Here is a 23,798-nt window from a genome sequence, read left to right as displayed (position 1 = left end):
AACACCATCATCAAAGCGCAGAGCATCAGTGCTGACTAACACTGACCAGAACAGCTCCTATATCACATGAAAGTATTTAGTTTCACATGTTAGCACGTCCTTGGTATCACTTTGTCAAGGAGACGTGGCTCTGACGGGAAGGTTGACAACCCGAGCCTTTGATCCTTCGAGGTGAGTCATACGTTGCGAGCGTTGGTACAAGTCAGACCGCGCATGGAGATCAGATAACCGGGATGTGGGGCAGCTAATGAGGCCTGTCGCTGCCCTCACAATGCCGCATTGTGCGGCCTTCATTCAGGCACCCGTGTGTTGTTGTACTGCTCAGAGATCAAGATTCAGATATTCACCACTAAATCTTTCCCCAGCATGACGAGAGCACAATGCGATCCAGTGGTGACTAACGTGAGACTTTTTTTAAATCACAGAGTCGATCAGAGTGCAGCTTCATTTGTTCAAGGGGTCAAACCAATTCAATTCAGTTCATTTTGTGTAGCCCAAAATCACAAATACAAATTTGCCTCGGAGGGCTTTACAATCGGGATCAGGAAAAACACCTCAACAAAAATAGAAAAAATACTTTCACAGGGAAAAAAGGGGAAGAAACCTTCAGGAGAGCAACACATGTCATAATGTGACTAAAAAGTCATTTATTTTGAGATAAATAAATGCAATAAAGTTGAACAATCCTTTATAAATTCCCAATGTGTCTCAATGATAGTCGTAACAATCGCAGCATGTTGCAATTTTGACATAAAGTTGATATTATAATTCACTAATTCAAGAATAAAGTTGGACAATAAGATTGATCCTGCCAGTACAGCTGGGCCTGAAGGAACCAAGGAGCATCTCCTCAAGGAGTGCACCTGTGCTCAAGCAAGTATATACACTCTGTGTGTGGCGTTTGCACTAATCCAAGTACACACAGTGTTAGACATTTTTTCCTCAAAAAAGTGTTAGACATTTTTGTTTTCTTTCTTTCTTTCAAAACCGATATCCAGGTGAATCCTGTATACGTCTCTGTGTGGCGGGTTTTCTAGACATCAGACTTGAAACACATCCAAGTTAAGCATGAAACTTAATCCGCATCAATGCTAATGTAATATTAAAGCTCAATCCTAATGTGACTGAGTGGTTTCATTATTGCAGCGCACTTTAGTTAGACACCAGATATCATGTTTCTCGCGAGTCTTTAAATTGGTATCCATGTAATCGGATACTGTTGGTATACAGTGTTAAAGGTATTTATATTTTCTCTTAATGTTGTGAATCTTTGCTGAAAGTACTAACCGAACTCGGCGCGTGGATACAGATCAGTACGAGTATTATATTATATGAAATCAATCACATTGCCTTCACTATGTCCGCTACTGTTATTAGTTTCCAGTCATCACGGGAAACATACATTAAGTTTGTGTTGCTTTAGGGGGAGAGTTTCACATTATAAATCAAACTGGTTTTTATTTCACGTCAGTTGATATGGATTCATAATAATTCCAGTGTAGTTCAGTTGCACAACACAAACAAGTAAATTGTTTTGCATGATTTTGGGGTGTCATTAAAACTCATGAGTTCATTTGGTGTTGTCACGTAAGAGGTGTTTATATTGTGTCCGTCCCGTTTATATCAATGAGGGTAGACTAAATATAATATACGCGACACAATTTTGCAGCACAATCTGCAGCTTCCAACATGACCATGAAAGGATGATCAACACCTCTGAATAGAAACTTGACATTATAACCTTTACGAAAGCTGTTTTTTTTTCTTATAGCAGGGCTGTTGGACTCCATTAGTCCCGGCAGTATATCGGTTTGGCAACTGAGTGTTCATAATGCATGCAGTGTCTCAGCCAGAGATGCAACGAGGAGTGCCAGAGAGAGACACCTGTCTGTGGAGGATTCCTTGATGTCAACTGTCCAAAAGGGACAGCTGCAGTGTTGCTGTGCTTTTGCGGCTTCGTACACTAACACCTTAATGCATCTGGTAATCTAGAAGTGAGTTGCTCTTTGATTAGCAGTTGCTGTAGCAACACCGTATGCTGCAAATCCCTCCAGTCACTCTGGCTCACGACCCGACATTATGACCCGTCGATCCGAGAGCTCGATGGCTCTTCTTCCTGCCAGCGACGGCGCCAGAGGGCGGCCCGCCAGGCGTTCAGGCGTTCAGCCAGCAGATCGGCAAACCAGCTAACCAGTCAGCCAGGCATTACGCCCCCCAGCCGGCCTTTAAGTCAACCAGGTCATCATCCATGCAACCCCCGCCCTCCACCAGTCCAACAACACTCTAATCTGCAGTGCTCATTTGCAAGTGCCCCGCAATCTGTGGTCACAACAAGCTTAGCCATGCGCTAATCCCCGCAGTCTCATCCAGCAATCATTATCCCCGCACTGATACCGACACCGACGCTGCTCTTAATGGCACAGCATCCTTCTTTTTCTGGCAAAAAAAAAAAAGAAAGATGTCTGCTGTGCTGCTCCAGCGGCGTAGACACAAAAGAAAGAGACAAAAAGGCAACCACATGATTTATTGCCTTGTCAAAAGACAACCCTGCATATGTTTAAATACATTTAGAATACAGGGACACACACACACACATTAACACACGCCTAAGTCATGTGTCCCATGAGAGTGGATGTGGCTCTATGAGTCACTAATGGAGGTCAATAGGCCCCCTGATGACCGCTTTCCATGTTGGTTGGTTTGTCGTTAATGTGCCATGGCATAAGTTCATCTGAGCTTCACATTACGCCAATTACTTTTATATAATATTTGAGTCCAAATTATTTTGTGACAGCTGATAATTAAACATAAAAAAAATCTACATAGCCATCATTTATATCATAATAATGATCTGCTCTACCGTAAACTGCAACCACGAGCATGTTGTACCTTACTACCTGTAGCAGCGTTACTTTCAAGGCTAAGGAGCACGCACAATGCCTCTTTATTCAGGAGCTGTCAGTGGGGTCAACGTTAGCTCAATGAGCTAGTCAGCTGATCAAATCTGCCAGCGACTGGTGTATTTGAGCCGGAAAAATGTACTTTATCGTGCTAGAAACGAGAAACCTGCTTTTTTATCTTCCTCCGTCTGAAATCTGGGACTCAGTGTCTAATAATTTGACGAGGAATCTGCATCGGTAAGTCTGTCTCTGCTATCACTGGAAACTGCACATGTGCAGTGCTGGAATAGGAATAGGAATCTTAACAGGCATAGCAACAGTAACCAAGAGGGGTGAGGCTTTTTTCAGGGTCAAGAGGGGAACTTCATATTTCAGTTTTTCCAAAAATCCTGACTCCGGGGGAGAAGCATAGTTTATTGTTGCTCTGAAGCCGCCCTGACAGACTGCTCACCACAATGAACGAGAATATATAAAGAGAAAATACTGGATTCATTTTGGCCTTCGCCATTGTATCTGGACCTTTGTTAAATAGTATAATGATATACAATGCTGGACCGTTGTTGCATCTTGCATTCACTGCATATAATGCTTTTTTCCAAAAAGATGTCACTGAGGATCTTTGTGGTTTAACAGCCAGCAACAATCATTCACGCCGCACCTTATGTCTTGTGCACTCAACAATATCTGCTGCACTTCATATTAAGCTGATTAGCTCTTGCAGTAATCTGGACGTTAGCCAAAATTCAGTGCAGAGCAGACATTATTGCCCTGACAAATACATAAAAGCACACAGGAGACATGTTATCCTTATAGGAAGCACATTAACGCGTCGCGAGCACTTAAACTGCACTAAACGTACCCTGAAGGCATTTAGGTGGCCTCGTTGTAAAGAGGAGAGACCTGTATGGGTGTAAACAATGAAATGGGCCTCCGTGCTGCCGCTGCTGCTGCAGCTATTGAGTCATGAAGTCTGGCAGCCGCAGAGAGAAAAGACAAATGTAGAATTTAAAGAGATTAAAATGGAAAGAGGGACTTTAATCACTGAGTAAAACCGCGCAGATTAAACAAACTAGAGCGAAGTCACTCATTGTGTTGCAACGATTATGTAAGTGCATCTTTCTGGGAATTTTAATGCCCACACTCAATGGAAATGTAATGTATTTCACTTCTAATATTCCATTACCAAGAAATCTGCGTAAGCACCCTGAACCCTGTTGTGTTGATTCCACTGCAGCCGCCCGATTCTTGTGTGATTTCCATCGCGCCAAAGCAGGCGTCGCTCAGCTCAAAACCCCTCAGAAGAACTCCAGCGGAAGATTCTCGGCGAGGATTCGCAGGAAGGAGAGCGAGAGCAACGAGCTCGCGTACTTTAAAAAGCAAAAAAAAAAAAAAAAGAAGAAGAAGCCTTGGGGCTGTGAAGAGGCAGCAAGAGGAGAATACCTCCGAGACTTCTGATGGCAGAGCGAGCAGGAAGAAGAGCCTAGCCTCGTTCTGCCGATATAAGCCCCGCGCCGCATGCATAGACCGACGAGCAGGGGAGAAATTGGCAGTGGGAATAAGGGCAAGACGGTGTAAATTTGGAGCACAAAAGGCTTGAGGGGACACTGTGCATACCACACACACACACACACACACATACTGCACAGTGTGCACGGGGGCTTAAGAGGTGGCTGAGGAGAATGACTGGCGAGGGGATCAAAACAAAGCCCATGGGGTGATGTTGGAGGGGAGCTCGGGGGACTTGGGATGGAAGTTTTTGCTTCTCATCTGCCGGTCAAATGCACACATTTGGACGTGCACACACTCACACACATATATTCAGAATGTCTAAGAGCAAAATGACCATAAGAGAAGGAGAGATAACCCCCCCCCAAAAAAAATATATAAAAAAAGACACATCACCCAAGAGAGTCACACACACACACACACACACACACATGCACACACACACATAGCATAAGGCTTTAACTGGCTGATATTGCCAGGAGTGCTAGGATAATCCTGTGAAACAGTGTTTGTGTGGAGAAACTTAGTTTCAGTGGCCAGGAGAAAACACGCTCCGGAAAAAAGTTGAGCGAAGATGCCAATCAACTTTACAGAAATAATAATCTGTGACCTGGTTTCTCAATGCTGTCGGCCGAGAATCACAGCAGAGCTACATCCAATTACCTTGGTTTCAGGGCCTTTTCGACATTTTCTGCGAACACGCAGTCACAGTTCAGAGCTAGGACTGGCCCGATCAGGACACCGCGTAGCCTGGAACAAATAGTGTGAGTTGTGTTTGCGAAAGCCTTCCTCCGACAGCATCCAAGGGTACGGCGAGCAGCGGGGAAATGTGGCGATGATGTGCGGAGAGCGGGAAAAAAAGTCTGGATTTATTGGGGGTGCAACTCCCGTTAATGGTGTCATCCTGCGAGGAGCCCGGAGTCGCAAACCGTCAGTGGCAAAGATATAAACGGAAATGTCATTGGATTTATGATTTGCGCATATGTTGTTAATTTTGCACGGGACAGACTACTCAGTGCGTCTGAGTGTAAACAATTCCCTCACTGGGCCATAAACCCCGAAGCAGCCAGCCGGTTTTCTGTTGCTGTTGGAAGGATAGTTCCTATTAAACCATCACTTTGAAATGAGAAAACTATTTAGAGAGTTTGAGCCAGACTTTCTGTCCTTCAGCGATGTGCTGCACCACAGAAGATGTGAGATACATCTTCTGAAGTTCTTACAATGGAGGATTATATTTCTTTTTCTGCTGATTTACTGCTTGTGGTTAACCTTGAATATGGCACAGTCAGGTGGTCAAACAGCATCGCTCCAACATTGGAATTTGGGAGGCCGTGTCCAACAAAACTCTGTTTCTTTTTGCTGTCCATCAGAACCGCTTGAAGAGGAGATGGTTTTGAGCACTCAGTAGCAATGACCGAGAGTAATAACAGTCCAATACCTATTTAAAATATAGCTTTATTTCCAGCTTTCATTTCCTTTTCTTCTTTTTCTTAAGGTCTTTCAAGTTGCCGTCGTTGAGATCCACTTTAAATCTTTAGTGGAACTTTTACGATCCTTTCTCCCTGCAGTATTTAAAAATGTGAAGAGGTCAAAAGAGTAGCGTGTTAGAAGTCTCACCTCCCTCCCGCCCTCTCAGGCCGATGTGACAGGGCCCAGGGGACGCAGTGAAGACATGCTCGTGTGAAAGCTGCCACATAGTTGTTAATTCGCTGACAGGGTTTCATCCATCCACTCTGAACGGGGGGATGCACTCTGTCATCTCGTTTTTTCTCTCCCCCTCCTGAAATGTACTCAAACATCTTATTTCCCTTCACAATAGTCCCGTCATTTCTCTTTATTTTATATAATCTTTTGTACAGTTACCATGGAGGATGCATGGAGATTAATGAACGTTTACTTCCTCCTCTCTCAAAGCGCCGGTCATCCAGGAGAGGGAAAGACGATCTTAGTAAAAGAGTTTTACGTATGTTGAATATACATGTAGGTAAGAGTCGTGTGGAGAGCTGGAGAAGCAGAACGCAATGGCCGAAATACAATCAAAGATTTAATCAAAAACCACAAAATTGTATAACTTTGACCGGGTATTTGCGCCGGATGAAAAGTTAGAGGATGATCAAAGATTCTATAACTCATCCTGCGGCTAACATGGAATGAAGTGCTATTGCAATTCATCCTTGTAGAAACATTTCACTAAACCGCAAAGGACAAGTGCCTTCAGAGGAAGGAAAGGAAAAGAGGGACCACCAATCTCATTAGTTTGGTCCTCCTGGGACAATGAAAGTCGGTAAAACAATTTGTGCCAGAGATAGTTGAGGTATTTCTGTCATTGCCCTCCCTCTTACCACCCTGCTAGCATCTCAAAAATAATGTTTGCTGGTGCAGAATGAAGAAAAAAAGGGCGCATTTCAGAGAGATATATAAACATAGATCATCTATCAATGCTAGATTGAACTCTACTTGTGCTAATGAAAAATGGACCCGCTTCTGAAAAAGAAAACAAATGCTCCCATTTAAGATAGCGGCCCTCATCCGTCCATCTCACATGGCGGTCGTTACCACGGAGCGCGGCGCTCGATTGGCTACCGATAACTGTCTAGAACTGTTGTTGTTGTCTGGGGCTGTTTGGGCTTGTCGGGCACAAAAATGCGTGGAGAGACAAGCTGCCCTGTTGATTGCGATCTCGCTTCTCTTTCAGCAAGTCATATCCTGACAACCAGCACCTCGAGTAGAGATCACAGGGGGATTTGTGGGCATGTCTCACCGTGCACCACGCTCGCCGCCGAAGTGGAGTCAGATCACCGGGTTAAGAGGAAGTAGCTCAAACTATCCCATCGTGCTGGTTGAGTGTAGCTTCACGGTATCGTTTCAGACGGCTAACAAGCGTGAGGAGAAAAACTGTCTGACCTGCTGCCACCCGATGTCTTAAGAGATTGTTCGGTTTCCCTGATTCAGACGTCCATGTCAGTCCGTATCAGACGGAAAAAGAGAAAAAGCTCGATTATCATCTCTCTCTGTCTCTGTATCTCACCCAACCTTTCACTTTCCTATCCGAGACGCAACTCCAAAAGGACAGCCTTGACACCTCCGAGATGGATAGATACGGTAGAAAGTCTAAATCTAAATCTCTGCAGCACAGGCAGGTGGAGGTGCATCGTAAACACTTTGCACATCGTCTGGTTTGCTCGCAATGTTGCCGAAGAAACAATGTCAAGTAATACATCCGTACAATCGCATTATAATTAGGTTGAGTTCTTTTTCCCCGTTCGCATTAGAGCAAATGTGTCCTCGGCGCCGCACATTGAAATGGAATTAGAGCTAATGGAAGGAGAGTTCACCGGCTTTGTGCGTTAAGAGACAGCAAAAGGAGCGAGAAGAAAGTAAAATGACAGAAAACGTGGGAAGAACGGACTCTTGCGTAACATCTTCGGCTGCGACACAGTCGAAGCAGAGTCGACCCTCGGACCGATGGGCCGAGGGTCGAGCGGATGCACGCCCACAAGACCGGAGGAGAGGGGGTCACCGGATGTTGTTCTGCTGGAGGAGTCTCGAGGTGAAGCGTCGGCAAAGAGCTGGATGTGGATGGATGTGATGTGAGTGCAGGTAATGGACGAGGATGTCGTGGGTGGAGGAGCAGCTATAGAAGGGCACAACAATGCTGGGATGTAAATACGATGCAGATCACCCGGGCTCAGTCTGCCGCCATCGCCAGCAAGTTCTGCACGCACATGAAAAGGAGAATTTCATTACTCCGATTTATTGGCCGTCTGAGTTGAATACGAGATGACTGTCGCAACACATTCCAAATGGTTGATGCCTTTTAAAAGATGCAAACTCGTCATTTTCGTCCTTTTTATATCCTTTTTTAAGTGCAATGTGCATATGGGACACTTTTAGTCTGTGTCAGTCAACAGTTTTCCCTGAACCACAGGCCTGTTTAAGCACTTCTCCTTCTGCCAGATGAGCGTCTTCCCATATCTTCACACATTACAGAGCCTCTCTGTGGAATCGGCCCAGCATTGCTTGTGCGTATCTGTGTGTAGTGGTGGCTGTCGTCCTAAACTGCAGTTTTGATGTGGGGAAGTGGGGAAAGAAGACGATATCTTACAGAGCCACAGATGTGGCCACTGAATGCAGTTTTTTTTTTTTGCTTTCTGCTCCCCAGAGGAGTAGTTTTTAGAAAAATCCCGCAGACGTACTGCAGCACTAATACATGTGAGAAGGAGCTGGCTAAGCAGTTGATAGCAGGTGTGGAGAGGGTGCACAGAGACCCCTTTAACAAGGAATTACTGAGCTTCCTGTTTTATGATACACATTAATAATTATCACACCATTCCTGAGGATAAAAGACGCAGCGCTAAGTGCCAAAAGGGACACCAACACCACAATTAGTATCTATTTATAACTAAAGAATGGATCTATTATAAGAGTTAAGTACATTGCTGTTCGTTTTTGCAGTAGCAATTATTGGTGTAACAACTACGGTGCTAGGTGATTGCAGAGTTGCATTAATTGAAAACTGCAAGTATTTTTATTGTCTCATTGTTTATCTCTTGTACGCAAAGAAACTGTAATTGTGTGTTGTCCCTGTGGACGACAGTGGTAGTGTTTCTGAGCGCCCCTTTAGGAAACGTTTTTAGAAATGTTCATGTTCACTGCATTTATGAATGGCATATAACCATAATAGTAACCATAATATATAATAATGATATATATCATTATTATATATTATGGTTACTCCAGCTGCAGAAGTATTAAAGCAGAACCCTTACTATTGTGCAACTTTGCCATCTGACAGTCGCTACTGATTGGTTGCGCGCGCGAGTGTGTGTGTGTGTGTGTGTGTGTGGTGTCACCGTGTCAGAGTCCTCTGCTCTCATGTCAGCTGGGATGAAGAGCTGTGTACAATCCATCAGCTCACAGCGGCGACTTACAGCATGGTTGCTGGTCAAGGTCACACACACACACAGACACACACACACACACACACACACACACACACACACTGACACTGTCCTTGAATATACATCCTAATGACACGTACAGCATGTCTGTGTGAAGAACTGCACATCTCTGAATCCTGACATCGCAAAACAAAACGCACATGTCGAATCTAATCCCCTTTATTAAATTACAGAGCAACTAAATCATGCAAACCTGAGTTGACGGAAAAGTTGCTGTGCACCTGTAGCATTAAAAGGTCAAATGAGGTTAATGTATCACCCCTTTTGCCCGCTTTTCCCATGTGTGTGTGTGCTCTCATTCTCCTCCATATGTTGTCTAACAAAGCATAAAAATAGCAGTGGAAAAGTAGCTGAACGTGTCCTACTTTGAAAAGCAAACAGCTGCACACTTTTCTGCCGGGTTGCGAGTGTACGCTCATCCTTTTCTGTGCGAGGCGTCGAGGCCACTAAAGACCAAGCGGTCTCAAGTGAAGTATATCCCCGTCGCACACAGACAGAGAAGCGGCTGAAGACGCCCTCGGTCTGAACTAATTGATTGCTCGTTGTAACGGCCGTCTAATTGACTCACCTTTTTAGCAGCTGAGGCTTTGAGGAGAGGTCGGCTAATTGCTCCGCCAGAGCCGTCGCAGCGCTCCGCAGAGCCAAACGCGGAGCCAGAGGAGGACCGGCCATCTGGAGAGGCTTTTTTTTTTTTGGGACCGGCTGGTCAAATAGTGGGGCAGTGGTGTATTCACAAACACTGGGATGGAATAAACCCCTGAAAGCCCATGCTGCTGCTCCACAGTTCTGCTGTAGACCTCCTCTCAAGAGGCCAGCTTCATATTTTCCAGCACAAGTTTTTTTTTTAACACTGTTTCAAAAGCAGATTTCTTTTTTTTTCTTGGACAAAAAGATGAAACGGCAGATGAATTGCAGATGGTCCGCTGTAAATGTGCAGCTGATTTAATTGGGTTTGATGCTTCTAAGCTGTTATAATGGTCTGTTTCCGAGCTGGAGAGTTTGATTCTAGCACTAAAATAGTTCTCACTCAAATCTAATTTCCTGTGTGAACACCTGGACCGCGAGAGCCATTTTGAGATTTTAACACCTGATAATGCACGGACTAAAAATACAATGTTTCCATGCACACAGGGTCACCGTTGGCCCCGCCCATGCTGACGTTGTGTGGCCCTTAGTGGGGCACACACACGTACACCTACACACACACACATTAACACCGTGCTGTTGATACCTTTCTATATTTAATTCACACCACAACTATTGTGTTGATAATAATTACACGGATTACCTGGGGCCATAATCACATGATGTGTGACGAGGAGAAGGTGAAGCCATCTGGTCTGCCTGGGTGGGGCTGAGCCAACACACAGACACACATATTACATGTGTACACGCCAGCAGGCAAAACACACATTCAAAAAGGAATGCCTAGCTAGACGAAAAGCAGAAACAGCATTATCCTCATTTAACCCGCATTGGAGCCTTAATTAACCCCTAAATTAACCCGCAAATACACTTTAAAAAACACATACAGTATGCCAATAAATGTTGCCAAGTTTTTTTTTATTTTCTAGTAAATATTGGCTTGGGTTCATTCAGTGTTATGCAGTAAAATCTCAAATCCAGTGACTAATTAGGTCCTGATTTCAGCTATCTACGCTAAAAACACGTAGGAGGAAAGTGTGTTTTCTTTGCATACTTTATCTATCATAACATATAGGCATGAATAAAATTAGTCGAGAAACACCAAACACATACATTCTCGAGTAAAACATGCACAAAACTATCCAAGATTTGAGCCTAAAATGATTCCTGTTTGCCTTAAAACCCAAACTGTTGCGTCTCTGTGCATATTTATATATTCAGTGGAAAATCAACACCCATAGACGAAGATAGCAGACGTATACGTAGCCTGCATCTGTCCTTCGATGTTTCTTTTCCTTGCCCTTTGACAGCCTCTACATCCATTGTTTCTTCCTCCCTCCTCTCCCTCCTCCCCCTCCCCCACCACTGTTGCATCATCTCATATCTTCTCTCTGCATTCTGCTATCAAATCCCTGCATCTCTCTCCTCCTCCTCCTCCTCTTCCTCCTCCTCCTCCTCCTCCTCCTCCTGCCTATCAGCACGGCCACCGACCTGTCACTTAAACCTCAGAGCTATGGGACACAGCTGCCGGATATCTGTAACCTTTATGCATACACACACAGACACACACACACACACACACACACACACACACACACACACACACACGTGTGATTGTCCCCCATTGCTTCTCTGGACTGTAATCAGTGGGGTCTCAGCTGGCCTGGCCATCTCTTCTCTGAGGGCTGCAGAGATCAGTGAGTCCTCCCGGGGAATGACTTTCTACCGCCCGTGTGTGTGTGTGTGTGTGTATGTGTGCGTTTCTGAATTTTCAAACATTTGGGGACAAATTTGGAATTCAAACCGACGGATTGGGGACGGCGTGTCTAATTAGGGACAAAACTGCGCGTCCTCAATTTGTTTTTTTCTCCCGCTGCAGCTGCATTCGGTGTGCCGGTCGACCTGTGGGAGTCAAAGATCAGCGAGTCTGGAGGCAGCCAAAGAAAACGATTTTTGAAACACTGTGCGATGATATTTGAGCCCACACCAGACTCAATAAAGTGTATGTGGCAGATAATAAATCCCCCACATAGCATGACCTTGCCCTGCATGATGTACAGACATGTGGCTTTTCAAACTGTACAGGGAGTTGGGCCAAACAGGTTAATATTACTATCACCTGCATGCTGCCTTCGGGTGCACGTTGTCTGAAATACCTGAATTCAAAGTTGAGCATAAATAAGCAACAGTAGATATTTTCAATGATCACTAATTCATATGGAGTCATGTTTCTGCCCACATGATGATTGTGTTCAACAATCACACTCTTTAAGTTTTATGTTTTCTTTTTTGCCTCAAATATCTGTTCGTTTGTTCATATTGTATATTTAGTTATAAATATGTATTACGTGTCATCTTATGAAAGGAAGGTATAGGGGAGAGTATCTGTCAGTTATGGGCTAGTTAGTGAGTCTTTTTTTTTGTTTCTTCCATCCCTCTACTCGCATTGTGAATGTATGCAACGGTCAGGTCTGCAGGGATCTTATTGTAGGTCGATGCAATGCCCCCGGAAGGAGGTTTAAACCAACAATGCATGTTTATTTGTGCGTATGTGTGTGAGAGAAGCTCAATAAAGTGTTGTGTTTGTGTGTGTGTGTGTCTGCATATTTGCGTCAGCCCAACATGTGCTTGTACGCTACATGTACCAGCTGTTGTGCAAATGTCGCACTGTATGTGCACACGTGTGTGTGTGTGTGTGTGTGTGTGTGTGTGCGCGTGTTCCCAGAAGCCCTGGAGGTCATTGGTGAGGTGATTATACTTCAGCTGCTTCCAGGTTTGGAGCACAATCTGCTGCACTTGCACATTGATTTCCTGTCACTCCAGATGGAAATTCATACTGTACACCAGGTTTAGACCAATAACCGCCCTCCTCCCCTCTCTCTCTCTATCTATCTATCTATCTCACACACACACACACACACACACACACACACACACAGACTAATCATCCTCAAACTGATGAATGATTCCAAAGTTAGCGGGTTAAAGGTGAGGGATCAGGCTGGCTTTCTGACAGGCCACTGCTGGTTTCAGTGAACGGACAGAAACGTATTCTCTGGGATCTGGACGAACTGTCAAAAAGGGGTTATGGGCAAAGGTTTCATCTGGAATTTTAATTCTCAAATAATAAAAAAACGACTGACATGTTATTGAGATTCAAAAAAGAGCGTCTCCCCGAGTATTTCTCAATCTCACTACATGAATATGAATGGAGCGGTGGACCCCATCTGATTCTCTCTCCATATGCATGAGAGGAGAGGAGTTGATGAATCGCCCCTAAATCCGTGTACTGATCCCCATTTGCGATTATTGGACCAGGAAACCAATTGTTCCGTAATGAGAAGCATTTACGCCCACGCTGGATGGACTTTTATTGTTATGTGGGACCCCTGGCCCTGATACACTAGGGGTCAGGGGTCGTGCGTCTCGTGAAGGGAGCATCCGTCACACTTGACATTCGGCGCCGACCTCTGCGGAGGGTGGACGCTGTGAGCGCGCTGACAGTTCCCCAGAAAAGGTGCAGCGAATGGGAACGCACAGAAACACAAGTCGTGTCATGTGGACACACACACACACACACAAACACACACACACGCGCGCATGCACACGTTCCAATTTGCACCCCACACGCTCCCTCTCCCCCCCACGCCACACACTCGTTTAAAAAAGCTTTTTATTTCAGGCAGTGATTGCTGGCTTTAAACATTTCTTGTGAATGGGGGCTATCATTATGCTCGTTCATCGCTGCGCTAACAGCCCCACTCCCACTGACAGGCCAGGGCCGCGAGAGCGGAGACACATGAGTGATGACGGCTGGTATTTATGCAAAAAGGTGCCACAAAATGAGAACCATGATGTGGCGTCACGCCATGTAATGGCTTTCCACACGTCACATTTGACCTGTACTTTATGTTTATTTTGTATGATTTTATTACAAGTCTTTGTTTCTTAGACGCTTGACAAGGAACTTGGCAAATTTGGGATCCGAGAAAGTCTTTTTTATTATATAATCAGTCAACTGTATTTTTGTTGACTTTTATTTTGCTTCTCTACACTCTAACTCTCCTTTTTACTCCATGGCATTTACTTGACAGTTATATAAATAAATTGCTTTTATTTGACAGCCATAGTGACTCATTACATTTGCAGATTGATGCGTATAAAACATGATGCATGTTTATACAGTAAATTAAGTACCTGGGAAGCTGAAGGTTATTTCCATCTCAAAGTCAGTGCATCAGTAATAAATGATGGCTTTCAATGGGAATTCCACAAGTACTGTAAAAGTAGGAGCAGCATAGGTGGAGATTGTATTTGCTCATTATAGGTTGTGTATGTAAAAGGTGCATTAAAATATACTACAGTCAAATATAGTGGAGTAAAAAGTACAATGTTTGGTTCTACAATGTTGTGGAGGAATAATAATAAAGTAGCAGAAAATGAATGTAATTGTATAAAGTAAAGTATCTTACGATTGTACTAAATACAATAATTGAACAATATGCGATTATATATATACACACAGGAATATATTTATACATATATATAATCTATTCTGTGTTGTGGATACTTTTATTTTTGATACTTTCAGTGCATTTTGACATAATATGCTGTATGCAGGACTTTAACTCATAACAGAGTTCATTTCTCATGTGGGTATTGCAATTTTAAAGGAGTTGAGTACTTCTGTAATAGCCAATTCCTGCTATAATTGATTATCGATTGTGTCTCCATGCCGTGATTGTGAAGTCATTTCCAAAGATTGTGTTTGATGCCGCGTTGAGGATTGTGTTTGGATTATGTTTTGTGTCTGAGATGACCATTGGTTGAGCTGTTCCAGCTGTAGTGTGGTAGAGTATTTTCTTTCTCTCTTTCTCTCTCCCACACACACACACATACACACTTCTCCCATAATTGATGTGGGAGATGAGGCTCCCTAGGGGTCATCTCCTCTCTCTCCTCATCCCAAGCTGTTCTTGGCTGTCTCCTGCTCATCTTTTCCCTCCACTTCCACTACTTCGTCTTTCATTTCACCCCTCCATCCCCGGCCTTTCATCTCGTCCACCCATTTACATGCCTGCTGGCCCTCATCCATTTAATGTGCTGACGGCGCTGAGGAGGGGGGGGAGTTACCAGTTCGGCTCCAGAAAAGCACTCATTGCACCGTGCCTTTATTTTGCACCTCCTCTCCGTTTGCCCTCCTCCTGCGCTTCTCCGAGTCTATATCTGTACCTCGAGTACAAACTCACCCTCCCCCACGCACACAGACACACACACAAAGTCCTCACTTGGCAATTTGCGCGTACACACAGACGCACACCTTGTGTTCTGTCTCTCTCCATCCCCTCAGAGACTTTGATCACAACGTACCCGAGTCCCTCTCCAGATGTTAAGTGTCTTCCTGGCTGGTGGAGATAGTAGGGAAAACACACACACACACACACACACACACACACACACACACACACACACACACACACACACACGATAGAGATGTAAGGTGAGAGGAAAGCTGAATTACTGTGAGAGCATCACACTGGAAAAAAGACACACACACACACATTCCCATGAGCTCAGACCTCGCTGGTCACCCTTTATTAATATTATATTCTCATACAGTGCTGGCCATATATCTCACCTTGTGTAATGAATTACTGACTTTACATACAGTGCGTCTCAATTCATCACTCGCGCACTTCTTCTGGAGGTAATTGCGGCACAATGCGATTTTATGTTGCGTTAAATTCATTTTTCATTGGATGTATTATCGAGGTTACTGAAATGGAACATGCTTTATTGCTGAAGTGAAGAAAAAATACACACTTCATAAAAATCTCTCCGACTGTCCGATGAAAGAGAGTTTTTTTTTAATACGCTCCGCCATTCAGATATCGGAAATGAAATATCTTGTTTTTACAACCCCCTCGAGCAGACGCTAATCAAAACGTCCTGATAAACGCAACGCAAATCTGTGTGGGATCTGAAACAAGTTTTGGTAAATGTAATAGGATAAAAAATGAAAATCAATCAATTTGCAGGGTCCGAGAGTGATTCATATCATTTTTATGATTACTTTTAAAAGGTTTCTGAATGTTAAAAGTGTGATTGGTTGAAAGTTTAAATGAGCCCAAGCATTAACATCACAAACCAGTGCAGAAGGTTTCTTTTGTAGTGCCTGATTGGCCCAGTGCGTTATGGGTCACGTTGTAGCCCGAGGAGGCTGTCTGGCTGTCTGGTTAAGGAGGGGTGGGGGGAGGGGGCCCTCGCAGGCAGGCCTGGAGCCCGGAGAGGGCCCCTGCTCCCTGGGGAACATCCGACCGTCCATAGCTCACCAAACCAGCAGATGGAGACGGACTAAGTGGCGATTGGCACATTCGCTTCAATGTTACAAAATAAGTGAAAACACGGCCGTATAGAGGAGCAAGAATGAATAAATCATAGGGCTGTGACTCCTATTTGACTCCTCTGTGTTGATAAAAAAAACGCACACACACACACACACAGCTCTTTGACACATGAATCAAGGCCTACGGGAAGAAATGTATTAAAAAAAGAAGCGGCTGGATGGATTTACATGCAGAAGATGTACTGAACTGATGTTATGTGGCAAGAGACAAAGACTATTTTGAGGCGTCTGTGCTTTAAAAGACAGCATGTGGGAGAGTGACAGGGAAGATGGGCAGAGACATGAAAGTCTGCAGGATGGAATCACACCTGCAGCACCCAGGAGTCTTTACATTGTACACAGGAAAACATGAGGTCTGTTCTGTCAAGGCAGAACAAATAAATAAAAGAATCATGCCGAGGTGAAGAGGAAGTGTTTGCTTTTGCTTTCAGAAGGTTGGCAGATGTCTTCCCTCAGTGTTGTTATGGACTTTATAGAAGCGTGTGAATTAATGTGATCTGTCATAACAATGAAAGCCATGCTTCATTGCTTTGCTGTATGTGGATTGTCAACGCAGATGGAGCACACAATGTTAAAGAATGTGAAAGGGTGAGGGTTTTAGTTTTGAGAGTGAGACCGGGGACTATTTCAAAAATGCAGAATAGTTCTTCCATCCTTTTTCTTTCTTTTTCTTTTTTTTAGGCCTATCCTCCAGCTATCCTGGCTGTGTTTATGGGTAATTTGGACCTGAAAATGGTGTTCAGCTGTGCCCATTTCACCACCATCATACCACTCACTGACACAAACAAAATGCTCCTGGGTGGGTTTTAAGGAATTATAATGAATACTGAATCAGAACTACACGACACACAAACAAGTCCTGCTCTTGAAGTTTGTTTTTGATCCACTAGTTTTTTAGCCATGTTAGCGGCGAGCACATATGGATCCCTTTGGTCCAGACTGAAACATCTCAGCAACCACAGAAAGCATTGTCATTAAATATTGTACAGACGTTCACGGTCCACAGAGGATGTACCCCGAGGACCTCGGCGATCCCATGACTTCTCCTGCGCTGTAGCGCCAGAGTGTTAGCATATGGTGCTAGCATTCAGCACCACTGTGCTACAGTACAGCGTTATGTCACACTGCTCCTCCAGGCGAGACCCGCCCTGCGTTGATGGTTGACGCGGAGACGATTGGTTAAGGTCGGGCATTAACCTCGAGTAGTTAGGGTCAGGACAGCCCATCGGTCAGGGGTTGGGACCCAAACCAAGCAGGTTAGCAGTACGTCGACGTGCACGGACACCTGGCCAATCCTCGCGTTGAATGCTAGACAGGGAGAAGAGCAACAGGGATTCATGATACAGTCTCAGAGCTGTAGACTCTTAGTGTTTACATTGCTTTCAGACATTCAACAAGACGAACGTCGAAACACCTTCGACACAGTCAAAGGCCAGCTGTCCGCCTGGTTGCTAAAAGCTGAGAGAGAGGCTTTTAGACTGATTCAATAGCTGCAGTGCATGACACCAACCTCAACAAAAAGAGGAAAGGTTTCAGTTTTTTGCTTTCTTTCATCGTGACAAGCCGACCGTAGAAACTCGCACAACAAAGTAATTATCTGCAACAACTTATATGCACGCATGCAAACAAGTTACTGAGTCATCCAAGTGAAGGCCAGAAAAACAAATTAACTTTGCCCTCAGGGGCTTCTCACAGCAAATCAGGAAACAATCAACAGAATATCTGGTACTATGAGCAAGGACGTGTTCAAGAGTTTGAGAAAACTCAGTCGCAAGTAGAATTGATTGCTGTGGATCATCTTTATGAAGTCAAGATCAACAAAGTTTTCAATAATAAATGTGAGAACACGTTTATCGAAGTCTGCTCGCGGACATTTTTCACCTCGCCGGAGCTCCCCGGCAACCTAAAACGCAGCGGTACATGTTCCCTCCGGGTCTCACACACGGCTCCCGCACATGCTGCACATTAGCCGACTGTATGGCTCGATTACAGCGGCTCGCACCGGTTGAACGGGCTGCAATCACGCATGCTGTAAAGTGTTTTATTCATCACCATGAAAAACTTGCACGCCACACACGTGCGCAAAGAGAGAGAGAGGACAAACGGCGGCGTCTGCAACGGCGGATCAGACACGCACACGTTCAAGGCGAGGTAATGTTTACTCCTCGGAGACGAGCTCATTCCCAGCGAGCGCGGAGCAGCTTTTGCACCGCCTCTCGCATCGCTCATGATCATCTAAATATTGTGACAGGGGCGCGGAGGGGGGTCCGCCGCACGGTAGTAGCGCTGACGGATGGAGCGGAGCTCGGAGAATACTTCGTTAAGACAAACACACGCGGCGTCTCTCGCCACTCAGAGGTCCTTTCACGTGTTGAAAATCTGGAACAAGCGAATGCAAAGGAAGCGGCGACTTGATCGCGGCCAGTGTTGGGGTAGTTACTCAGTAAAAGTAACTAGTTACACGTTACTAGTTACTTCTGAAAATTGTAACTAGATTACTTTACTAGTTACTGCATTTGAAAAGTAACTTCACTACTAGTTACTTTACTTTCCATTTTTTTTAAGCAAATGTCCTAATTAACTGCAAAGATCATCACTTTATTTTCAATAATAATTTATTATTATTAATTAATATAATTTCCAATAATAATAATTGCGCTAGTCACACGACACTTCCTGCATGAACGATCTACCATAAACGTCGGGTTACGAGCCGCTACTACCTTCGGTCAGAGTCCCCGTTAGCTCCCCGCTGTAGCCGGCTGGGGCTCCTAGCGCTAACTTCCGCTAGCTCTTCATTAACTTCCGCTAGCTCCCCGAAAACCACCGAAGGTAGCGGGACCAGGCTCGACACCCGACTTGGGCAGAGGGGACGCGGGCAGTAACAGCAGCAGCAGCGCTAGCTAGCAGCTTGTTGCTATTGTTCATGCAGGAAGTGTCGTGTGACTCGCGCGCCACTAAAAGAGAACTTTTCGGACTGGTAAAAATGTCTTGGGTAACGCAGGAAAGCGCGTTACTGAGGTCTAGTAAAGTAGTGTAGTTACCAATATTTTGAGTGCAATGCGTTACTTTACTTTGTTACCTATAATAGTAATATCGTTGCTGTAATCCGTTACTTCGTAACTCGTTACCTCCAACACTGATCGCGGCTGACACTAGCAAGTGTCGCTGGGATCCCATGATGGAGAGGCGAAGTCGGCTTGATGAGGTTTAGTTCAGACGGATGTTTATCGTCCTCAATTTGCCGCCAGGCGTCGGTGAGGCTTTTGTACCACCATCGCCGCCGCCACGCACCGAGCTAACGAACTTAGCAGAGGTCGATGAAATGTTTTAGCTCCAACAGGTCGGCATTTTTTTTTACCGAGATGAAAACTGATGCACTTGTTTTTATTCTGAGAGCTCCGAGTGACACGGGTTAAGGGTGATCACACGGGTTAACGAAGGCAGGAGAATGAATGTGTCTCAGTATGTGTGTAAACGCACAGAAGGTGAAATTTCCACTTTTACGGTTTCACTTTCATTCACTGCAAAAGCACTTAGCTGAGTCCTCTGACCGTCCAACTGCCAAACTCCAGGTGAGAGCAGCTCTGAGTTGACGGTCAAAATGTGAAGCTGCTAATCTGAGGTCGCTTTTTCCGTTATTACAGTGCGCTCAAAGCATTTCGGCTTCACAAGCAGTAGCGAGTGATTCGAAGGCCTCTTGGCCCTGGATGTGGCCTCTCACGCAACACACAAGCCGCCCTACTGGACACACTTCTCAAGCTGAAGAAAGTCCCCCGATGCGTTTTTGGGGAAGATATAATCATTAAGCAGATTTAGTTTACAGTTAATTCTCCATTTGTGGCAAATATAGAAATAAAACACTATTTATTGAGTTAAACATTTCATTCTTGACATAGGAAATGTTCATTCTAACATTATCAGGAAACACATGACAACCAGACTTAATCATAACTGATGATTTTTGCTGGATGATATTACATTCTATGAATAAAGAACATATTATGTATATGACTTCACTGTGACATCTGTGGCATGTTAGCTACAGCTTAGTGAGCAGTAGCATCTCGTGTTTCTGTAAATCTCCTTAGTGTACACTTGCTCTCCTACCACACGGCAAACACACACCTCTTTAATCTGCCCCCCCCCGCCCAGGAGCCTCTCTCCCATACACACACACACACACACACACACACACACACACACACACACACACACGAATACCTCAACCGCTACAGGTCGACATTCACTGCGAAAGACAGATGGTTTATTGTGAGCACCCGACTAAACATGCAACCTTGCTGAAATCCCACGATGCCACTAAAGCACTTAACAGGTATTCAGTTGAGCACGGAACATCCGTCACACACACACACACACACACACACACAGACACACACTCACAACTCAATCCACGCTGCTGGCACTGGAGTCATGGAGCAGCTGCAGGGCGTCATCTGGCTGCTGAGAAGAACCTGTCAGTTATCGCACATTCGGACAGACGTACAAATCCTGCGCTTTGAACGAGCACACACACACACACACACACACAAACACACATGCGCAAGCTCTCACAGGCACACACGTCATACGGTTAATTATAAAGAGAGCCACACGGATTGCATGGACCGTCCATCCTCTCCTCTCTCTGAGTAACAAGCGCTCGAGTTTCACTGCAAAGAATGCGGCCTCATGAATTGTTAAGCATAACTCCATCAATAAACAAAAAGAGCAATAAATAAACCACAGAGTCAGTCGGAGCAAAACAACAGACTGGCAGGCGGGCGGGCCGAGGAAGACAGCGAGCGTCCCCGCTTTGTGTGTGGGTGTGTTTCTGTGTCTGCCGGAGATATCCTGCACAACAATGCATGCTATAATAATCCAGAGACACTGTTGATTATGGATGGGGTGCAAGGATTTGGGGGGTGATTTACAGGAGAAAACATGGGGAAGGCAGGCTTGGGAGGAGACAAAGGGAGTCTGGAGGAGTCCTGTATGCCGGAGCGTATGGAGAAATGTGCAGCACCAATAGGATTTTCTCAGAGGAGTCCAAGGTACTGGGATTTGGGAAACAGGATTAGCTGCTGTGTAATAATGTGGACGTGATTGTGGGGGGGGGGGGGGGCTCAGGAGAGTCAGCCCGTGTGTGTGTGTGTGTGTGTGTGTGGTGTGGAGTGGGGGGTTGAAGAGAGCAGTCAAAAGGATTAGGATGGTCCCTAGAATGAGATGTTCTTCTTCACCCTTTCTCTCCGAGTTGAGAGATGAGATTCCTCTTTCTTTTTTTTTTAGGGTTGCAGTGAACCATGAAAGAGGCGTTGGTTCAGCCGGTGTGGGACATCGCTCACTGTCTCCTTTTGATTTGGATGAACACTATTGTGAAAATTAAATGTAAAATGATATGCTGGCTGATTTCCCACATCACGACAGACACGTTCTAAAAAAATAATGCAAAAGTCTAACTCTTGAGTAATTCATTTGGCGAACATAAAACTTTGATCAACACAGGAAAGAATATATATATATATATATATATATATATATATATATATATGATATTTATTTTATTTAAATTCCTGAGAGTCTGGTGGCAATCTTCGTTTCTGCAAATTGAAGCCAATGCAAAAGTGCCTCAATCTTGCATTCTCTCTAAAGACCTCCAAAAATAGGTCTGGTTGTATAGAAGTCTATGAGAAAATGACTTTAATTCTTCCTGATTTATTCCCTCAGTAAACATTGTGAACATGAGTTTATGGTCTCAATCTCTAGCTTCACGTCTTCTTCAATACAGCATGATGTTTATTTAGTAAATGATGGTCCATTGAGAGGACAATAGACCATAAAGCAGGGTATGCTTTAAGGCGGGGCTACCTTGTGATTGACAGGTCACTCCCACAGAGTCATTCCTTACCTATGGTCACTTCACTTCTGCAAAAAAAGATGGCGACGGCCAAAATGCGTAACTCAAGGCTTCAAAACGGCGGTCCACAAACAGATGGGTGACCTCACTATGAATACGTCCACTTCATATGTACATTCTATGCTGAGCGAAGATTTCTATAATCATCATTCAGCCAGATGAATTCTGGGAAACCAACGAAAACAAGGCGACATTTGTGGATGACTTTGGAGCAATGCAGCCTTGTGTTATTAACACAAAGTTTTACGGTCTCCCAGGGTTGAGGTTCAAGGCCCTCAGCGGGGCTTAAAGAGAGGCAATAAAAGAAACCACAGCCAGTCCTGCCATACTCCATCATCACCACCACTGTTGTTTCTCCAGCTGTTGTCTGTTGCATCAGCTTCTTTACAGCTGTGATGGTTCTGTAAACAAGTGTTACTGGCTTTCTGTAGCTCCCTATCAGGGATAGACATATGATATGTGGAGCAGTATGATTGACTGGTTTTGAATCCCCCCCTTTTTCTTTCTCCAAAGAGTTCACGCATCAAGATCTGTTAACAAGTCTTGGGGAGTACTACTCCATATTTGAAACAAGAGCCTTTTTGTGGCTTCAGAGGGAGCTACGTGAGGTCAGATAAATTGTTCATAAAGTCAGAAAAACATCAGTTAAGGCTGAAGACGTACAAGTTTAGACATGAAAACTAAATCTGTGTGTGTGTGGAGCTGGAAAGACGTGAGGTGAGCAGACCTCCTGTTATGCTGGCAGCTAGCCGCTGCTAGCATAACACACCAGAGTCTTTAAGCACAATGTTAGTGGTTGTGTTGCATCAGTTTTGACAATACGGAATAATGTGTAAAATAAGAAAAGATGCTATTGTTTCTGCTGCATTGATTTTAATAATTTAATTTGAATGTGTATCCTGCCATTGTGAGCGCAACGCTAAATCGGTCAGGGAGTTTTATGACACCATGTTTATGATCTCAGAGGCATATAATTGTCAACTGGAGATATGTTAACTTATGATAGCAATACACCGCTGACAACCTGTTCCCTTTTCACTTTAAGTGCACTTAAAGCTTATTAGAGACATTGAGGAAGATTGGATCCTTCACTGACGAGTAGCACTTTTACAACAGAGACACTCAAAGAACACTGGAAACTGAATAGATTCATTCATGGACTAAACACACACACACCTTGAACATTTGACATCATTTTAGAGTGAATAGATTCCTGCTCCACTCCTTTGGTATAATTTGAGATTGCAAAATTTTTAGTGAAAACCATAGATTGTATGAAAGAAGTATAGACTTACAATCTGAACTGTTTTTGCAACCACAGGAGTCGCCCCCTGATGGCCATTAGGATTAATGCAATATTAACGGACGTTTCAGAACCAGAGGTTACAGCATGGCAAAAACCTCCATGACGGCTGACCTTTATTGTCAAAAAGGAGTCATTTTTTTAAATACATATCCGGTCC

This window comes from Taurulus bubalis, assembly GCF_910589615.1.
Source record: "Taurulus bubalis genome assembly, chromosome: 8".
NCBI classification, from domain to species: domain Eukaryota; kingdom Metazoa; phylum Chordata; class Actinopteri; order Perciformes; family Cottidae; genus Taurulus; species Taurulus bubalis.
Note: the sequence above shows the minus strand (reverse complement) of the source record.